This window comes from Equus asinus, chromosome 2, assembly GCF_041296235.1.
Source record: "Equus asinus isolate D_3611 breed Donkey chromosome 2, EquAss-T2T_v2, whole genome shotgun sequence".
In the NCBI taxonomy this organism is placed as follows: domain Eukaryota; kingdom Metazoa; phylum Chordata; class Mammalia; order Perissodactyla; family Equidae; genus Equus; species Equus asinus.
This window is the reverse complement of record NC_091791.1, coordinates 105,966,256-105,981,800: the sequence shown is the minus strand read 5'-3', so window position 1 is coordinate 105,981,800 and position 15,545 is coordinate 105,966,256. Positions and strand designations below refer to the sequence as shown.

The 15,545-nt window shown below is 51.2% G+C and overlaps 1 long non-coding RNA gene across 1 annotated transcript; it reads right to left on the bottom strand.

Moving 5' to 3' along the window:
- Window positions 1-7,217: 7,217 nt before the first annotated feature.
- Window positions 7,218-12,084, bottom strand: LOC139046246 (uncharacterized). Its single transcript, XR_011506081.1, has 3 exons — window positions 11,780-12,084; window positions 11,441-11,650; window positions 7,218-9,396 (listed from the first exon to the last, which is right to left on the bottom strand). It is a non-coding gene; the product is annotated as an uncharacterized lncRNA (long non-coding RNA).
- Window positions 12,085-15,545: the final 3,461 nt, after the last annotated feature.

The following is a 15,545-nucleotide window of genomic DNA, read 5'->3' as shown; positions in this document are numbered from 1 at the left end:
TCAGGGCGGGCCCAGCGTGGATGTCTTAACCCCGAAGCTTCCATCGTCTCCCCTCCGCTAACCTCCTCCCGGCAGAGTCTCGCCAGCCCCACTTAATGACCTGACTTCAGTCTTCCGTCCAGAAAACACTTTCTGCCCAAAACCCATATTTAAATTTTGTCCCAAATATCCCACTTGGTGTTTGTTTGTTTGTCTTTTAAAGTTACTTTAGCTAAAGCAACTTGTTGCTGAAACCACTATTTCTAAATTTTGCTAGAAAGTTATTGACTAATTTGTGAGTCAAACAGCTGGTTTTAGCTGGTTCCAGCCTAAGTGGAATGCGCCTTCCTCACCTTCCAGCATTACAAACACAGGACTGTTGTCCATCGCAAACCCTGGCTCTCCCCAAATCCGAGTTTGCACCATAAATTCTGAGAGCAAAGGCTGGCCCGGGTGTCTCCATCACCCCAGCCCGCGTTCCCAGACAACTCACAGGCATCTTGGTCTCCTTACATCTCCCCAGTGGCCCAGCCCTGCAGACCTGCCAACAGCTGAAAGTTATAAATAGGACAGTTAGGGAGGGTGGGGGACTGAGAAGCAAAATCTAGTAAGCGTTCAGAAGCAATGGGCCAAGAAAGCGCTTTGGAGGGACAAAGAGGAAAAATATTGGTGTGTGCTTCTAGAACCAAACAGAATGGCTCACATGAACTTCATCCATTAAAACCATTGATCACAGAGAATTGAGAGTCAAGAGACCCTGAGGGATTCCTCTAACCTGGTGACATTACTTGGGGAATGTCACTTCCACGAATAAGATCCTATCCCTTAGTGGCTGGGGGGCACTGGTAGGCCCTCCAGAAGGGAAGTTCCATGGGAAACCTGGAGCTTGGCACATGCTCAGCGTGAAGCGTGACCTCGCGGCAGGGCGTGCCCATGCTGGGGACAGTGTCCATTTCTTGGGGTGACTGACTAACATCTCTCTCTCCACCTGGATCCTAAGCTCATCTCTGTCCTACCTGCTAGTCAATTCCGGGGGCCCAACGTGGTGCCTCGTGCCTGGTAGGCCCCCACCACTTCCTGCCTCCCCTGCCAGGCTGCTGGCCTCTGCCCCATATGCACACACCCCTCATCGGAGCTCTCACTCTCTCACTTCCCCGGGCTATGGTTCCTTTCCTTGTCTGTCTCCTCCTCGGCAGCCTCTAGCCTCGTCTTCATCAGCTGCACAGCCCCAGCGCTTTGCATGCAGCCTGGTTCACCTATGCTCGTGGAACGAATGTATTGCTCTCTCAGGAAGACACACAATTTGAAGCAGTTCCCACTTATGACACTTTCCTATTATAGGCGTTAACAATTTAGGACTTCTTTGTTTATTCATGATGTCGTACATTCTTTCCTTAGAAGTATCTTCAGCTTGGGAATTATGAATAAGCTGTTCCTTAGAAAACTACTCGGGAAAGCTGAACTGTAGGATTGATGAGAAACTGCCAAGGGGACACAGTGCTTCTCGGATCCTCCTCTGATTGCTTCCTTAGAGCCTTTCTGACTCGTCAGGGTTAGGAGGGGGTGCGTGCCGGCTAGCCCCCTGGCTCAGCTTCCTCTTACATGACTTTGAATCTTGGAATTTCACCATCCACCCTGAATGCACAGGAGGCAGATGCTCCCTTCGGTCCACAGACCACACTCAGGCTCTTTCTTCAAGCCTGGCTGTGGCGTCCACTGATTTCCAGTTTGCCCATAGTCCAGGGAGTCAGTTCCAGTGTACCAGGTGCCCTTGCTCCCAGTGGCTGACCTCATGCCCTTGGAGGAAGCCAAAACAGCCGACATGACTCAAGAAACATTGGTCTGCGTGCTTCCCTCCCACTGCGGAAAGCCTGGAGTGTGACAGAGGAAAGGGGGTGGGTCTGAACACACCTATCCCCAAACAGGGGACAGGAGGGGTAATGATTGTCCCCTGCATTCTTCAAATTATATTTGACGGTAAGAATTTCATTTTTAATCACCATTCAGTACACACATACACACACTCTGATGGTCAGTTTTGTGTGTCAACTTGGCTATGTGACGGTCCCCAGCAATTCAACACTAAGCTAGGTGTTGCTGTGAGAGTGTTCTGGAGATGTGGTTAAAGTCTGCAACCAGTTTACCTTAAATAGGGAAGATTTTCCCAGATAATCTGGGTGGGCCTGGTTCAATAAGCTGAAGGTCCTTAGGAGTTTCTCTGAAGTAGAGGAAGTCCCCCGTGGACAGCAACTGCAGCTTGTGCCTGAGAGGCTGCGCCTGCCCTTCCTGATGGCCTATCCTGCGATTCCAGACTTCCCTAGGCAACCCCCACCATCACACAAGCCAATTCCTTACAACAAATCTCTCTCTCTCTCTGTATATGCACATATATGTCTATAGACATACCCATCCTGTATAGATATGTATATAGAATATATGTATACATACACACACATACACACAAATGTGAGTATATATACAGAGAGAGAGACTATATAGGAAATAGATGGATAAATAGATCTGTTTCTGTTCTGTTTCTCCGGTGGAACCCTGACTGATAACATACCCACACACCTTCAGCTAAAACAAAAGATGCTCAAGACAATACTTACTTACTCTCCCTCCTTACAAAGAACTTCTACATATTCAATGCTGGTCCAACCCTCTAAATCAGTTTTATATTCCATTAAAGGATCATAAGCGGCAGTTTGAAGAACCATACAATGCTCGTGAAACTTCTCGCACACACGCCCCACTGGGAGACCCGGGTATTAGAAAACACATCTTTCTAAAAGGGATTCTTGAGGGAAAATGCACCCAGACTGTTCCTAATGGTCCTGCCACGTAGCAAGAGAAATGTGGACACCTGCCCCCAGGGGAGGGGGCCAGAGTCGCTAACCCTCGGGTCACCGAAGAGACGGAGAAGAAGGTAAACGCATCGATGGGCTCCCCTGGAGAGCACAGCACTGGAGCAGAGAACAAGCTCAGAAAACCCTGGGAGGAACCCAGCGGGAGGCAGCATCGTGGAGCCACGGGACAAGCTGCGGGCGGAGGGAACAGTGTGGTCTCAGTGGCGGGCTTCCCACAGAGACAGTAACTCGAAAGGACTCACCGGCCGGGTGGCTGGGCCAGCACAGGTAAGTTAAATTGGTCGCACTCACCCAGAACAGAGGACGCCTATCCTAAGAACATCAATGGGAAAAGAAATCTGAGGGGTTTAGCTTATCACGGGCTCAATCTGAACCAACTGTGTTTTAAAAAACTGTCGCAAAATATCAGCAACAAGTTGCAGATAACATGGAAGCCTCGGCTCGTTTACACAAGAGAGAACCAGGTCCCTGCAAAACTGATGGCAGAACCAGAGGAGCAGGGCCGGAGCTGAGCTTCCGGGAATGACTCTGGGCGGCCAGCTGCTGCTTGGTCGTGATCAAGAAGCCAGGTAAGGAGAGGCCGCAGTCTTGGCTGCCGGTGCCTGCGCCACCTCACACCTGCTCTGGCTCCCACGCCGCCCCAGCCCACGACCTCTGCTGCAGCTGTCACAGGAAAACCCAACCCCTCCAGAGTCAGGAAGAGGCAGTGGAACGCAGCCCCCGCCTCATGCTGGAGCCCTCTCCTTCCACATCTCAGGGGGCGAGTCTGCTCATGGAGCCAGAGCCAAGCTGTAAGGAGTGTGCACAGCAGAGCCTGCAGCCTGGCAGCCTCTGGGGTGCAGCCCAGCCGTTCCTTCCCCAGGAGCCGTCCCACCCCACTTCCCACTTAGGTACCTAGGAACACACAGAAAAGCAAGCAAACAAACAAAAAATCCCAGAAACTATAGCACCCCTGAAACTTTGGGACTCATAGCACACCTGCATGGAAGAAATGCTATCAGATATAAGACCTATAGGGTGTGTCATGGGGGCCTAATGGGTGATGGGCGGAGGGTATTATGCGACAAGCAAGTATGTGGATTAAGGAACAGCAAGTAAATCCTTCTTGGGGGTCAGAAAATAGCACAAGAATCTAGGCCTATGGGATACTGTTTTTAAAGATGATACTTTAAAGCAAAATACTTTAATTCTACCCCTGGACTCCCCCTCCAGGCCACCCACGAGTCATCAGCTGAGAGTTTAATAGCACAGGCTCTAGAGGCAGACTGCCTGGCCTTGAATACTGGCCTCAGAACTTACAGCTGTGTGACCTCGGACAAATTATTAACCTCTCTCTGCCTCTGTTTCCTTTTCTGAAAAAAGAATGTGTAGAAAACAAGAGATAATTGCACCTACTTACCTCAATGATTTAATACATATAAAGCTCTTAGCACAGTGCTTGGCCTATAGTGATACTCAGTATTGTTAGCTGTGGCTATAACAGATTATACACCCATTTGAGACTGAAATGCACCGTGATGAAAGGGCAGGAACGAGAGTAAGATGGGTATGAGAGGGAGGCAGCAACAATTTTAGCACCTTCATGCAAAGGACACACACCCTAGCACCATGTGGGGCAGATACAAAACTAGAGTCACGAGGGAAAACAGGAGCACGTGGCCAAGCACATGGGACCCACTAAATATTGTCCCCAGCTTAGGCCGGGCATGGGTGGACTGCGTGCCCTATGACCAAAGCTCCAGGAGAGAGAAATCTGTCCCCAGGAAGCTCCACCTGTTTAGAGGGCCTGGGGACATGCAGAGAAAAGCTCTTGCTGGAGAAGAAAGAGGGCAGCAACCAGAATCCAGAGGCTGGCACCAGCCGTTCCGTCGCCCATGTCCTCTCTCCTCTCCCGGGCTCTTAAGGCTTCCTAACCACAAGGTCCTCACAGACTCCGGTTGCCACCAGGATTAGTGGTTTCCATAGCGTTGTCTGGAAGCGAGGCATCAACAAGGTCCCCTCGGTTATGTCAGCTGGAGGGTGGACGTTTCCACCAGCAGGAGCAGCTGGCACTGAGTCCCTGCCTGGGGCAATCTCGCAGAGCCACTTCAGGCGGTCACATCCAAGCTCAGAAAGAGGACAGGGATTCACGTACGCCCGTTGGCCCTCACCCATCTCCCCAGAAGAGACGTGCTCACACCTTTCCAGTCGAGGCCTCTGTCCCTCACCCTTCAGGGATGAGCCAGACGGTCTCTCCTCCCCCCGAGTGGTGACTTCTGTAGGGATCCAGGTGCCACCACTGGTCATCAGAAATGATCTTGGGGGCAGAGAAGGGGGCTGTAGAAGAGCTCAAGGAAAAGTCAGGGTCCAAGTTCATGTCTAGTCAGGTGGCCTCAGTCTGAGCAATAGGAACCATCAGATGATGTAACATAAATTTCCATCTATCCACTGAGGTCAAAGCAGGTACAAAAACAAGAGGGACATAGAGGGCCGGCCCGGTGGTATCGTTGTTAAGCCTGGGGTTTGCCAGTTCAGATCCCAGGTGTAGACTGAGCACCGTTTGTCAGGTCACACTGTGGTGGCATGCCACATAAAATCAAGGAAGATTGGCACAGATATTAGCTCAGGGCCAATCTTCCTTACCAAAAAAACCAAAAACAAAAAAACAAGAGAGACATGTACTGTTTCTCTTTCAATGCGTCCTGCTCGAAAGACAGGAGAAGAGTATACGGTTGCTCCTCACATCCTCCTTGTTCCCCACCCCTGCCTCCTGGGTGCCAAGGAACTCAGACAGACAGACAGGGCGAGGCTGTGTGTGACATATAGGCAGCTGAAGCCAGACAGACCAGCAGGCCTTGTGGAAGTCATCTCTGGAGACGCTGGCACAGTTGGCATGTAGCCACCTTTGCAGGGGACAATGGCTTTCTCACTCAGCATCCCCGTCCCTGCTGAGGGCTCTGTTCCCATGTGGATTCGAGCACAGATCCAGAGAGTTGGAGGAGAGATGATAGTCTCGCATGTTCCCGGCCTGCTTCCCCCAGTACAGTTGCTTCCTGTGGGCATGCACATGCGCAACACAAAGATCAAACTCGTGGTCAGCTCCTTGGATTTGTTTCCATAGCAAGTACCTCCTGTGGGTGTGATCTCAGTGGTCCTGTGTCTGGGGGCCTGACCATACAGCTGGGTCATCAGCAATGGTGGTCCATGCAACTGTGTAAAGGTTTATTTCAGTAAGTTTTGGGTGGGTGTACTTTATCGGCAGGGTCCTGATCTGAAGTCAGTCCACTGGGCAGAATTTCCTCTTCCACGGGTTATCTGCAATGGACCATCGTTATAGTGGATGGCTGTAGCATTCCAGTGAATTTCCCATCTCAGAGTGGGCTGTTACATCACGACCGTGTTTTCCTGTCATCAGCCAGTGTCACAGGCAGACCCTGCAGGGAGCAGCAGTTTGGGGCACGCACTAGGTGAGGCTGTGCTTCCAGCTAATGCGCAGACAGCCGGCTCTTCGTGAGGATGGCTGAAGCCTCAGGCCAGGTTTGGCCTTTAATTGGAGGTGCCATTTCCATCTCACAGTGGAATTTTCTGGGGTTTGTGCCACTGAGGGGGAATTTAGGTCCACCAAGGATCGCTGGAGAATTCAGGACAGTAAAGGCGGGCTGCATGCTCCTCGCAGGAGGGCCCAGCTGTGGGTGTAAGAGAAGCAAACGCAGCTCAAGGGTGCCCAAGGCCACCTCCCCAGTGCAGTAGTAGCCTCCCCAAAGCCAGCAGGTGGGGAAAGTGAGGGGGATTTGCTGCCACAGGAGTCCCTAGGGAGGGGGCTGCTGGTTGTCAGGGAAGGGGGCGGGGCGGCGGGTGGCTCTTCTGAGTCCAAAGAAAATCTGCAAGATTGTGCCAGCTCTGGCTGAAAGCTAGGAGACGAAGAGAAAGGGACAAGGCTGTAGTCTGAGAATAAAGTCATAGATTTAAGCATTTTCATCATTTGAAAAGAATAAATAAGCTAAACATTCAACTCCAGAGTTTTTAAGCCCAAGGATAGTAGATGAGAGGGTATAACAAAGGTAAAGCAGAAAACAAGGAAATCAACAACTGGTAGAAAAGATCAATGATTCCAAGACCAGGTTCTACAAACACGCATATGAGCACAGAAACCTCTGAAAATCCTAATATAGAAAAAAAAGAAAGAAAGAAAAGAGGAGGAGAGATCTCAAAAAGCAGAAACGAAAAATGAGACATAAGAACAGATATGGAGGATTTTTATCTGTAAGAGGATACGATAGTACAACTTTGCTAATTTATTTGAAAGTCTCAATGAAATGGATCATTTTCGGCAAAAACACAAATTACTAAATTTGTCTCAAAGAGAAATAAAAAAAATTTGTGTTGACCAACAAGCACGGAAGAAGGCAAACCAGTTTCAAAGAAGTGTCTCCCCAAACAAAAGCTCTGGGGTCAGCCTGTTGTCACAGCATGTTCTTTCAAATGTTCCTGGAACAGATACTTCTCACGTTATATAAACTGGTCCAAAGTACGAAAAAGATGGAATACAATCCAATTTATTTCATAAATCTAGCATAGCACTAATAACAAAACCTAAAAAAGGAGTCAGCGAAAAATAAATCAATTTCAATAATAAATAAAGATCCTAATTAAATATTAGCACACTGAATTCAACAGCACAACAAAAAATGTCAGCTTCTGGGGAGACATGGTCAATTTCACACATTCTTGCCACTTGCCACGGCAAGGATGCCTGCGTTTCCTGTGGCCGAATGACACCTGTGAGGGATGCAGGTGCCTCACCCAACGGGGCAGCCCACGGAGCAAGGAACCCCCGCCCCCCAGGAAGAGGACAGACTTGAGTTTGTAGGAGAGTTGACAAGGGGATAAAAAGGAACCTGTCTCCTACATCTGGGAACGGTGCCATGGGGAACTCCACACTTCCCCCAAAAAACCTCCTCGGTGCACCCCACAAGATCACCAACATTCTCACGCCTGCCACAGAGGGAGCACCAACAGCCAGTGAGCGGAGGAGGCGACATGGGCTGGGTGTGTAGAGGAGAGCCTGTTTCCTGGCCCAGCTCCCCCTCCCAATGCACTTGACAGGGAGAATAGGGCACACGGGACAAAGAGGCGGAGGTGCCAGCCCGAGCCTGTGCGAGGAAGGCAAGGAGGCGAGATTTAAACTGAACGGAAGATGGACGGGTTCAATTGGGCTGACTGTTAGTAACTAAGTCTGAGGAACCGGAGCGCCACAGACCCAGCGTGCCATCGCAGGGCCAGCAGGGGAGGCAATCCCGAGAGAGTTTGGCTGAAAGAAGCAGCCAACAAACTGGTTATATTTGTCTTCTTTTAATTGTCTGTATTTTCCTAATTTTCTGCAACACGCTTCTATCACTTTTATAAACAGAAAAAAAAAATTACAATTGAAACTGACGCTGTGCGTTGAAGGGAAAAGGGAAGTTTGCCATTTAAGGACTGTTTGAAGGAGGCTGTGGTACGTCACCTGGAGAGGATTTTGAGACCACTATTCATCACATATCTAAAGAGGTTTCCTTTGTCACCATCAACTCCATAAAAACGTAAGCTGTAAATAATAATAGCAATACTTGAAGAAAGGATAGGCTTATTCTGTGATCTTGCAGATGCCAGAACAAGGGCCCCTGATTTCCAGCCTCAGGGAGATAGACTCGGTCCCGTGTGAGGACAGCCTCTCCATCCACTGGTGCGGCCCAGCGTGGATGCACTGTCTGCCCGTGTTCTGCACTGAGCGGTATTACCAACTTGTAAAGAGCGGCCTCAGTGGCCCACCCCACTCCAGCCTTCCAGGGTCCTTGTCTACCAGGGCTGGCCTGGAGCTGGCTGTTTAATGCTTAATCCAGCCAAGAAGGGCAAGCCCGTAGCTGGCATCATCGATAAATAGTGTGGACCTGAGGTTGTCTCAAACTCGAGTCGGCGAGTCCGTGTATTTAGGATGCTCACTGCAGATGTGCTGTCCTAAAAAGGTCGCTTGGGGTGGGGTGGGGGCAGATGGAGCATGTTGGGGTATGGAAGGCAGCAGAACCCAGGCTTTAAAGAGCAGACTTCCCTTTCTCTGCACAGAGGGACTGGCATGAGCCCAAGCCCCAGGGCAATGAGAAGGCTCCTCTCTGAAGTGAAGCGAAGGTCCTCTTGTCCCGCCTCAGTAGCCCATGGTCTGGATGGACGCTTGACCCACAGAACCCCAGGGATTGTTCCTTCATCAGCACTGGGAAGACCAGAGCCCTAAGCCACATCTCAAAGCCTTCAGCAAACAGCTGTCTACCAGATCCTGGCCACCTTCCAGTGGAAAGATCAGTGACATGCGGCCGTGAATGCCACCTCCCCGCAGGAACCACCCCCACGGGCTTCAGCTTTTCAACTTCCCCAGGCAGGTCCTTCCCCAGTGGTCACGTTTGCCCAGGTGACATTGGATTTCAGAGGACGTGGGGAATACAGGCACCGTCTTCTCTCCCTCTGTTCTTTGCAATAGACGGTGAGATCGTTCAGGGAGCCGAGGCAGCTGGGAGGAAGCCGGGCTCCACGTTTGCTGTAAAGGGATGGGTTTGGTTAGCAAAATAGAGCCTGGCTCTACAGGAACACTGCACCGCGCCGGCTGACGTTGACCCTGTGAGTTTTCAGCGGCGCTGACTTCCCTAAAGTGTGGTGTGCAGCATTAGGAGGAATCGAGCCACTGGAGGCTCCAAGTTGGAGCGTTACAGGGCGACTTCCCCAAAAGGAGGAGGTTAGGCTAACCTGCAGGCTCCTTGACAGTCGCGGAAGCCCTTCACCAGCCCCCAGCGACACGCCCATTCTCAGCTCCTCCAACCCTTCCTCCAGCCCTCCCACAAGCCCGTGCCTTTGTGTGTCCCCCCCACCCTGCTCTGCATCACCCCTCAATAATCCCTTCGATTTTCCTGCACGTCTCCTTGCCCACCCAAGCCACATTTTGCTGCTCCATCCCTGTCCTCTCCTAGTGACCTGGGCATGCCTCTCTCCCAGCCCTGATGACACTTGCTTGTCATTGCCTGCCTGCCCGTACACTGTGAGCCCTTGGGATCAGTCCTCTGTCTTCTCAGCCCTGCACCTCCGGCACCACGCCTGGCACGCCGCAGCTCAGCCAGCGCTGGCTGACTGGTGGAACAGAGCCACCACACCGTCGTAGCTGCGTTCGCTTTCTTTAATACACGCAGTGGACCGTGTTCTGAAGCCAAGTGACTGCGTTTGGCAGTGCTTAAAACCCTGATTGCGCACTATCCCTTTCCTAACTCTCGCAAGCACGCTCTCTGCCCCATAAATCAATCAGGGTGGACAGGATTATTGTGCACTTTAGTTAATTGCAAACCCAATCAGTTCCCATAAAAAACTGGCATTTTCCATAAAGTTGAAATGGGCCACTGGTTTTGAAAGTGCGTGTGATGTGGTTTCCTGATGGGCCACGGAACTTCAGGGAAATATTTATTGTGCTCTCGAATGACATTCTAGCTATTGTCCATGTTCCTTTTTATGGCATCATAAAGACGACTTTTTACAGTCAGGCTGGCTGACATCTTCATCCGATGCCCTAATGTGCACATTCACTGAAGGATCGTTTGTGCCAATGAGTAGCATTCAGCAACATTCGACACAGGTTTATTGAGTGCCTGCTCTGAGCAGGGCAATGAGTAATGGGATTTGTCTCCAAAGCTTTCAGATCTGCTAAAAATATTCTCAATTTCACAAGCAGTCAGGACAAAAAAACAGTTTGCTCTAGTCTCCCCTCTGGGGCCCACTGGGTGAAAATGCGCCTAGAGTTGCCCAGAGAAATAAAACGTCCCTTCATGGACCTGCCAGATCTCCAGGAAGCTTGTGTCTCCAGCTGGCTCTGGAGAAACTTGCTCGCTAAATTCTGTGCATAAGCTCTGTCTCTAAGGAGCTGAGCTCTGGGGCATGCTGCCATCCCACCACCCCAGGAGCCCAGCACCTGGGGGCAGCACAGACGACCCCCAAGCCCCCTCTCTCCCTGTGTCAAAATTCACAGGCACTTTCAAAGCAGAGGGAACAACAAGGTTAGTTAATCTCTTGAGCCCAATTTCTTCACCTGCAAACAGGGGCAATACTGCCTCACGTCCCAGGAAGGTCATGAAAATTAAAAATAATACATTTAAACTACCCAGCATAGTACAAAGTATGTAGTAGATGTCCAAAGGACACTCACCTCTTTGCATGTCTTTGGATTATTCACTGGCCAGATAGGACCCCCACCCCCACCCCCGTCCCAAGCTACCATGTCGAAGTGGCAGAAAAGGTGGAGAAAAGGAGACAGACAGGGGAGGAGTATGTCAGAATCAGGAGACCCAACTGGCTTCAGGGACCAGCCACGCATGGGAGGGGAGGGTAACGGAAGGGTTGACGGTGGAGCCAAGGCTTCTAGCCCGGTGACCGTGTGGATGGTGACACTGTGCACGACAGCCGGGGGAGAGTCACACTTCCTTTGAGAGCTTCTGGCTCTGGCTTTTGCTGTAACCTTGGTCCCACCTCAGTCCCTTCTTCACTCACCAAACTTGCTCCCCCTTATAGCCGCAGTGTTTCCTCCTCCAGGCAGCCTTCCTTACCATTAGAGGGGAAGCAGTCCCCCTCTCCTTTCCTGTCGTGTTGTCACAGCATTCCGTAACCATTGACTCCCTGTTACTTAGGAGCGATGTGCCTGGGTGCCTGGGACAAGCAGGCAGAAGACAGGGACTGAAAAACCGTGAATGAACAAACTGTGCCTGACAGCACCACGGCAGGAAACAGACTCCAACTCGGTGGCTCCAATGGAGGGCCTGTCAATAAGGGAGAGTCTCAGAGTGTGGGTAGGGTAGAGGGAACAAACAAGGGGTACTGAGGCTGAGACAATACCAGGGGAAGCCGTTACCAGCCTGGGGGGCGGGGAGGGAAGTGATGTTACTTACAGGAAGGGAGCAGGCTGGGAACAGAGGCTGCCTTTGCCCATTTGAGGTGCTAGAGCAGGCAGGGGATGGAGGACATGCTGGTCTCCTCTCCTCCACTCTCCTCTCCAGCCTGTGGCTCCTGCTGGCTCCTGCTATGGGCTGAGTGGTGCTCCTCAAACTCATATGTTGAAATCCCAACCCCAGCTCTTCAGAGTGTGACTGTATCTGGAGATGGGGCCAAAAAAGGTAGTTAAGGTAAAACACGGTCATTCCAGTGGCCCCTAATCCAATATCACTGGGGTTCTTACAAGAAGAGGGAATTTCGACACAGATACGCGGGCGGAGCAGGGGCAATGGACCATGGGAAGACACAGGAGGAGAAGGCAACGTCAGCTAGCCAAGGAGGGAGGCCTCAGGAGATCCCGACCCTGCCAACACGTTGATCTCAGATTTCCAGCCTCCAGCACTGTGAGTGAAAATAACCTTCTGCTGTCTGAGCCACCCAATCTGTGTTACTTGTTACAGCAGCCCGAGCAAGTTAACACAGCTCCCCAAATGGGATCCAGCAGGCGAAACGACGTGGCCAGGTGGTCCTTAGGGGTCAGCCTCCAGGATCCCAGAGCAGAGCAGAGGAGGGCAGAGCACAGATGGGGGCTTGGGCGAGGGGCAAAGGAAGAGTAACCAACACACGGTGAATCCTGAGTTGGTGCTGGATGTTGAATGTGGAGCTCAGAGGAGTGGATCGCGCGCTCAGAACCCAGCCTGACCGTGGAAAGTTAGAGCTGTGGCAGAGTGAACTGCGTCCACCACAGGAGCCAGGTGGTGTCCTGGGAGAGGGGACACCCGGGTGTGAGAGCCTGGGTAGAGAAGAATACAAAATCACTGTGAACCGCCAGCATGGAGAAGCAACACGCAGGCTGGATTTACCTGTGAGCCCAGAACGCAAACGGTATCAGAGGCTCTCGTTCACGGTTCTGAGGACCTGGTGCTCACGGAAGCATGCAAACTGCAGGCACCGTAACCAGGACGGAGGTGCTGACATCCAGTACCTTCCACGTCGGGCCGTGCACTGCATCTCACGTATTTTATCTCATTTTGTAATCCCAAGATTGCTAAGCAAGAATTGAGATCTAATTTGCAGATAGAGACTGAAGCTGCAGAGAGGGCTGTGTATGCCCCAGGAGGGAATCTTGACTTTGTTCCCCAGGACTGGATCTCCAAATAATGAACCTAAGAATCATCTGAGGAGCATTGAAAATTCAGATTCCTGGGCCCTGGGCCCTGGGCCAGGAATTCTGATTCTGTGGGCGTGGAGTGGGGTCCCATAATGTGCATGCTAAACAAGCGCCCAGGGATGCAGGCAGTCCTTTGAGTACACTGGCACAGGGAGGAGGAGGCATCGCAGGGCTAGAGCAAGGCCTGACCCCACTGGACTTGCTCGTGTGTCCATGGCCCCAGCCACCGTGTGATGGCTTGGATGTGCTTCGGGCATGGGATGGGCAGAGCAGCTGCTGGTGAAAGTTGAGCGGAGCAATGCCTGTGGAGGTTGGATTAGCGGAGAGATTCGAGGGGACAGGGAGGCAGAACCGACCCCCCAGGATGTGTCAATTACATGAGGCAGTGAGGGAGGGGGCCCTCAGTGATGGCTTGGCGGATGGCAGCACTAATTACCAAGGTCACTGGCACAGAGCTGAGTGAGCTGGGCAGAGGTCTGGGCTGGAAGCCCTTCCTGGAGGCACCAGGGCACTGGCGTAGGTGACTAGGAAGTGGAGCAGGTCATCTAGGGAGAGTGTAGGCTGGAGGGAAAGGAGTTGCCAAAAGGTATCGAGCAGAATGGTCAGAGGCTAGAGGGAGCACAAAAAGCCAAAGGAGGGGAGGGAAGAGCGTCACAGGCTCCTGCAAGGACCGTGGCCTGAAGAGGGTCAGAGCACGGTGAACATTCCACGCAGCGCTCAGGAGCCTGTTGCCTCCAGCGGCCGGACTGCAGTGGGTTAAAGTGGGGCTGGTCGTAACAGCAGCACTGGGATGCGGAAAACCAGGAACATAGGTGCATGTCCGTCGGGGATGCGGTAATAAATTACACTTGGAGGTATTTGTAAATCAGTGGAACAACTGGCAGAAGTTTAAATCAGTGAAGTAGGTCTGTATGTGCTGATGGGGAAAGAGCTCAAAGACGCATGAAGTGAAAGGACAAACTGCAGGGCAAATATACATAATACATAGGTATGACCCAAACGTCTAACAGAGAGAGACAGAAAAAGGAGAGGCGCACCAGCACACATTTAGCCACGTGCTGAATGGCCAAAAGTGAAGAAAACAATATTTAGCTGAGAAAGAAGTCAAACCCAAGTAGCATCATGTAGAATGGACTTCTGGGATCCAAAAATAAATCTCCAAGTCTACGAAAATTAACTTGCAATTACCTTTTTACTATTAAAAATTTAATAACCAAATTGTAAGAGTTTGACGTTACACATCATAGGTTCATAATTTTTACTCTATATGTAATACACACTAAAGCGAGTAGCAGGCCAGGTTAATTTTTGTCTAGTCCTGTGAGGGTGGAGTGTGCTGATGGTGAAGAAGTTGACACCAAGTCCTTAACTCTCTTTTGCTCTCTCCTCCTCTGCCGTTGTGGTAGATTGGACCATTATTCCCTCCTTCCCAGTGTCTCCCTTTGCCATCTGACTCAGCAGAACCTCCCTCCAGAGAGCTCGCGCCCCCTGATTGAGCCAGGCCATGCGACCTGCTTCAGCCGACGGCATGTCAGCAGACACAGCATGAGCAGAGGCTTTAAATGAGCTCCTTTGCTCTCATGCTTAAAATTACAGTCATAGCTTTGTTTCTGAATTTGAATGTCCAGGCCCAATAATAATAATAACTCCAAATTTGTTTTCACATCAACCCTTCTCTCCTCCCCACACTGGCCTGGCTGCTGCGGAGGGAGAAAGGGGGCACATGACCCTTCTTTTTGTCCTCTTGTCCAGTGTTTCTGTCTTTCCTCCGGGTCATCGCTGGTTAATCACCTTCCTAGGCAAAGTCTACTAGCAGACAACGGCCTAGACCCATTTTCCTAGTCGTGTTGCCCAATTGCCATCACGCCTGCCCTCTACAACTCCCAGGATAGGACTCAGACCTCAGTCCTCAGTGTCCTCAAACCTAGGAGACAATGGGATTTCCAAGGGTCACTCTAAGGTCTGCTGTCTCTGGGCGAGGCTTGAGGCAGGCGAACGCCATGCTCCCAAAGCCCTTCTAGGCCCCTCCCCGCAGTCCTCCACATGGGACTCGCCACCCTCCTACCTCCTCAGCATGGTCACTGAGGGGCTCAGGAGACTGAAATCATTCCCGAATACCTGCTTTGACAATCGGTGATACAACTGAGCACCTCCCTTTGTCATGGAGCGTCCCTGGCAGCTGGAGTCTCTGTAGAGACATCAATTGTAACACCCTGTTGTTCACACCGCATCCAGGAGCCTTGGGTGACGTTAGTAATGATGTCCTCTCCCTTTGTCCTCTACTCTTTTTGTTTTGAAGACATTTATTTCTATCGCACCTCCCTCCTGACCATCTCTGGGATCCAGGAAACCATTCCTTCCCACCTATTGAAAGTTTAGGCTTCATTATCTCTCAACCCAAAACTTGTCTCTGCTTCCGGGTCTGATTCCCCACCCCAAGTCCCGCCTCCTGCCACCAGCCAATTCTTCTCCTTGGTTTCAAGACCTTCAGTGGCTCCCCACTGTCTGAGAAATGAAGTCCAAGCTTCTAAGCACTTCATGGGCTAGCCTCA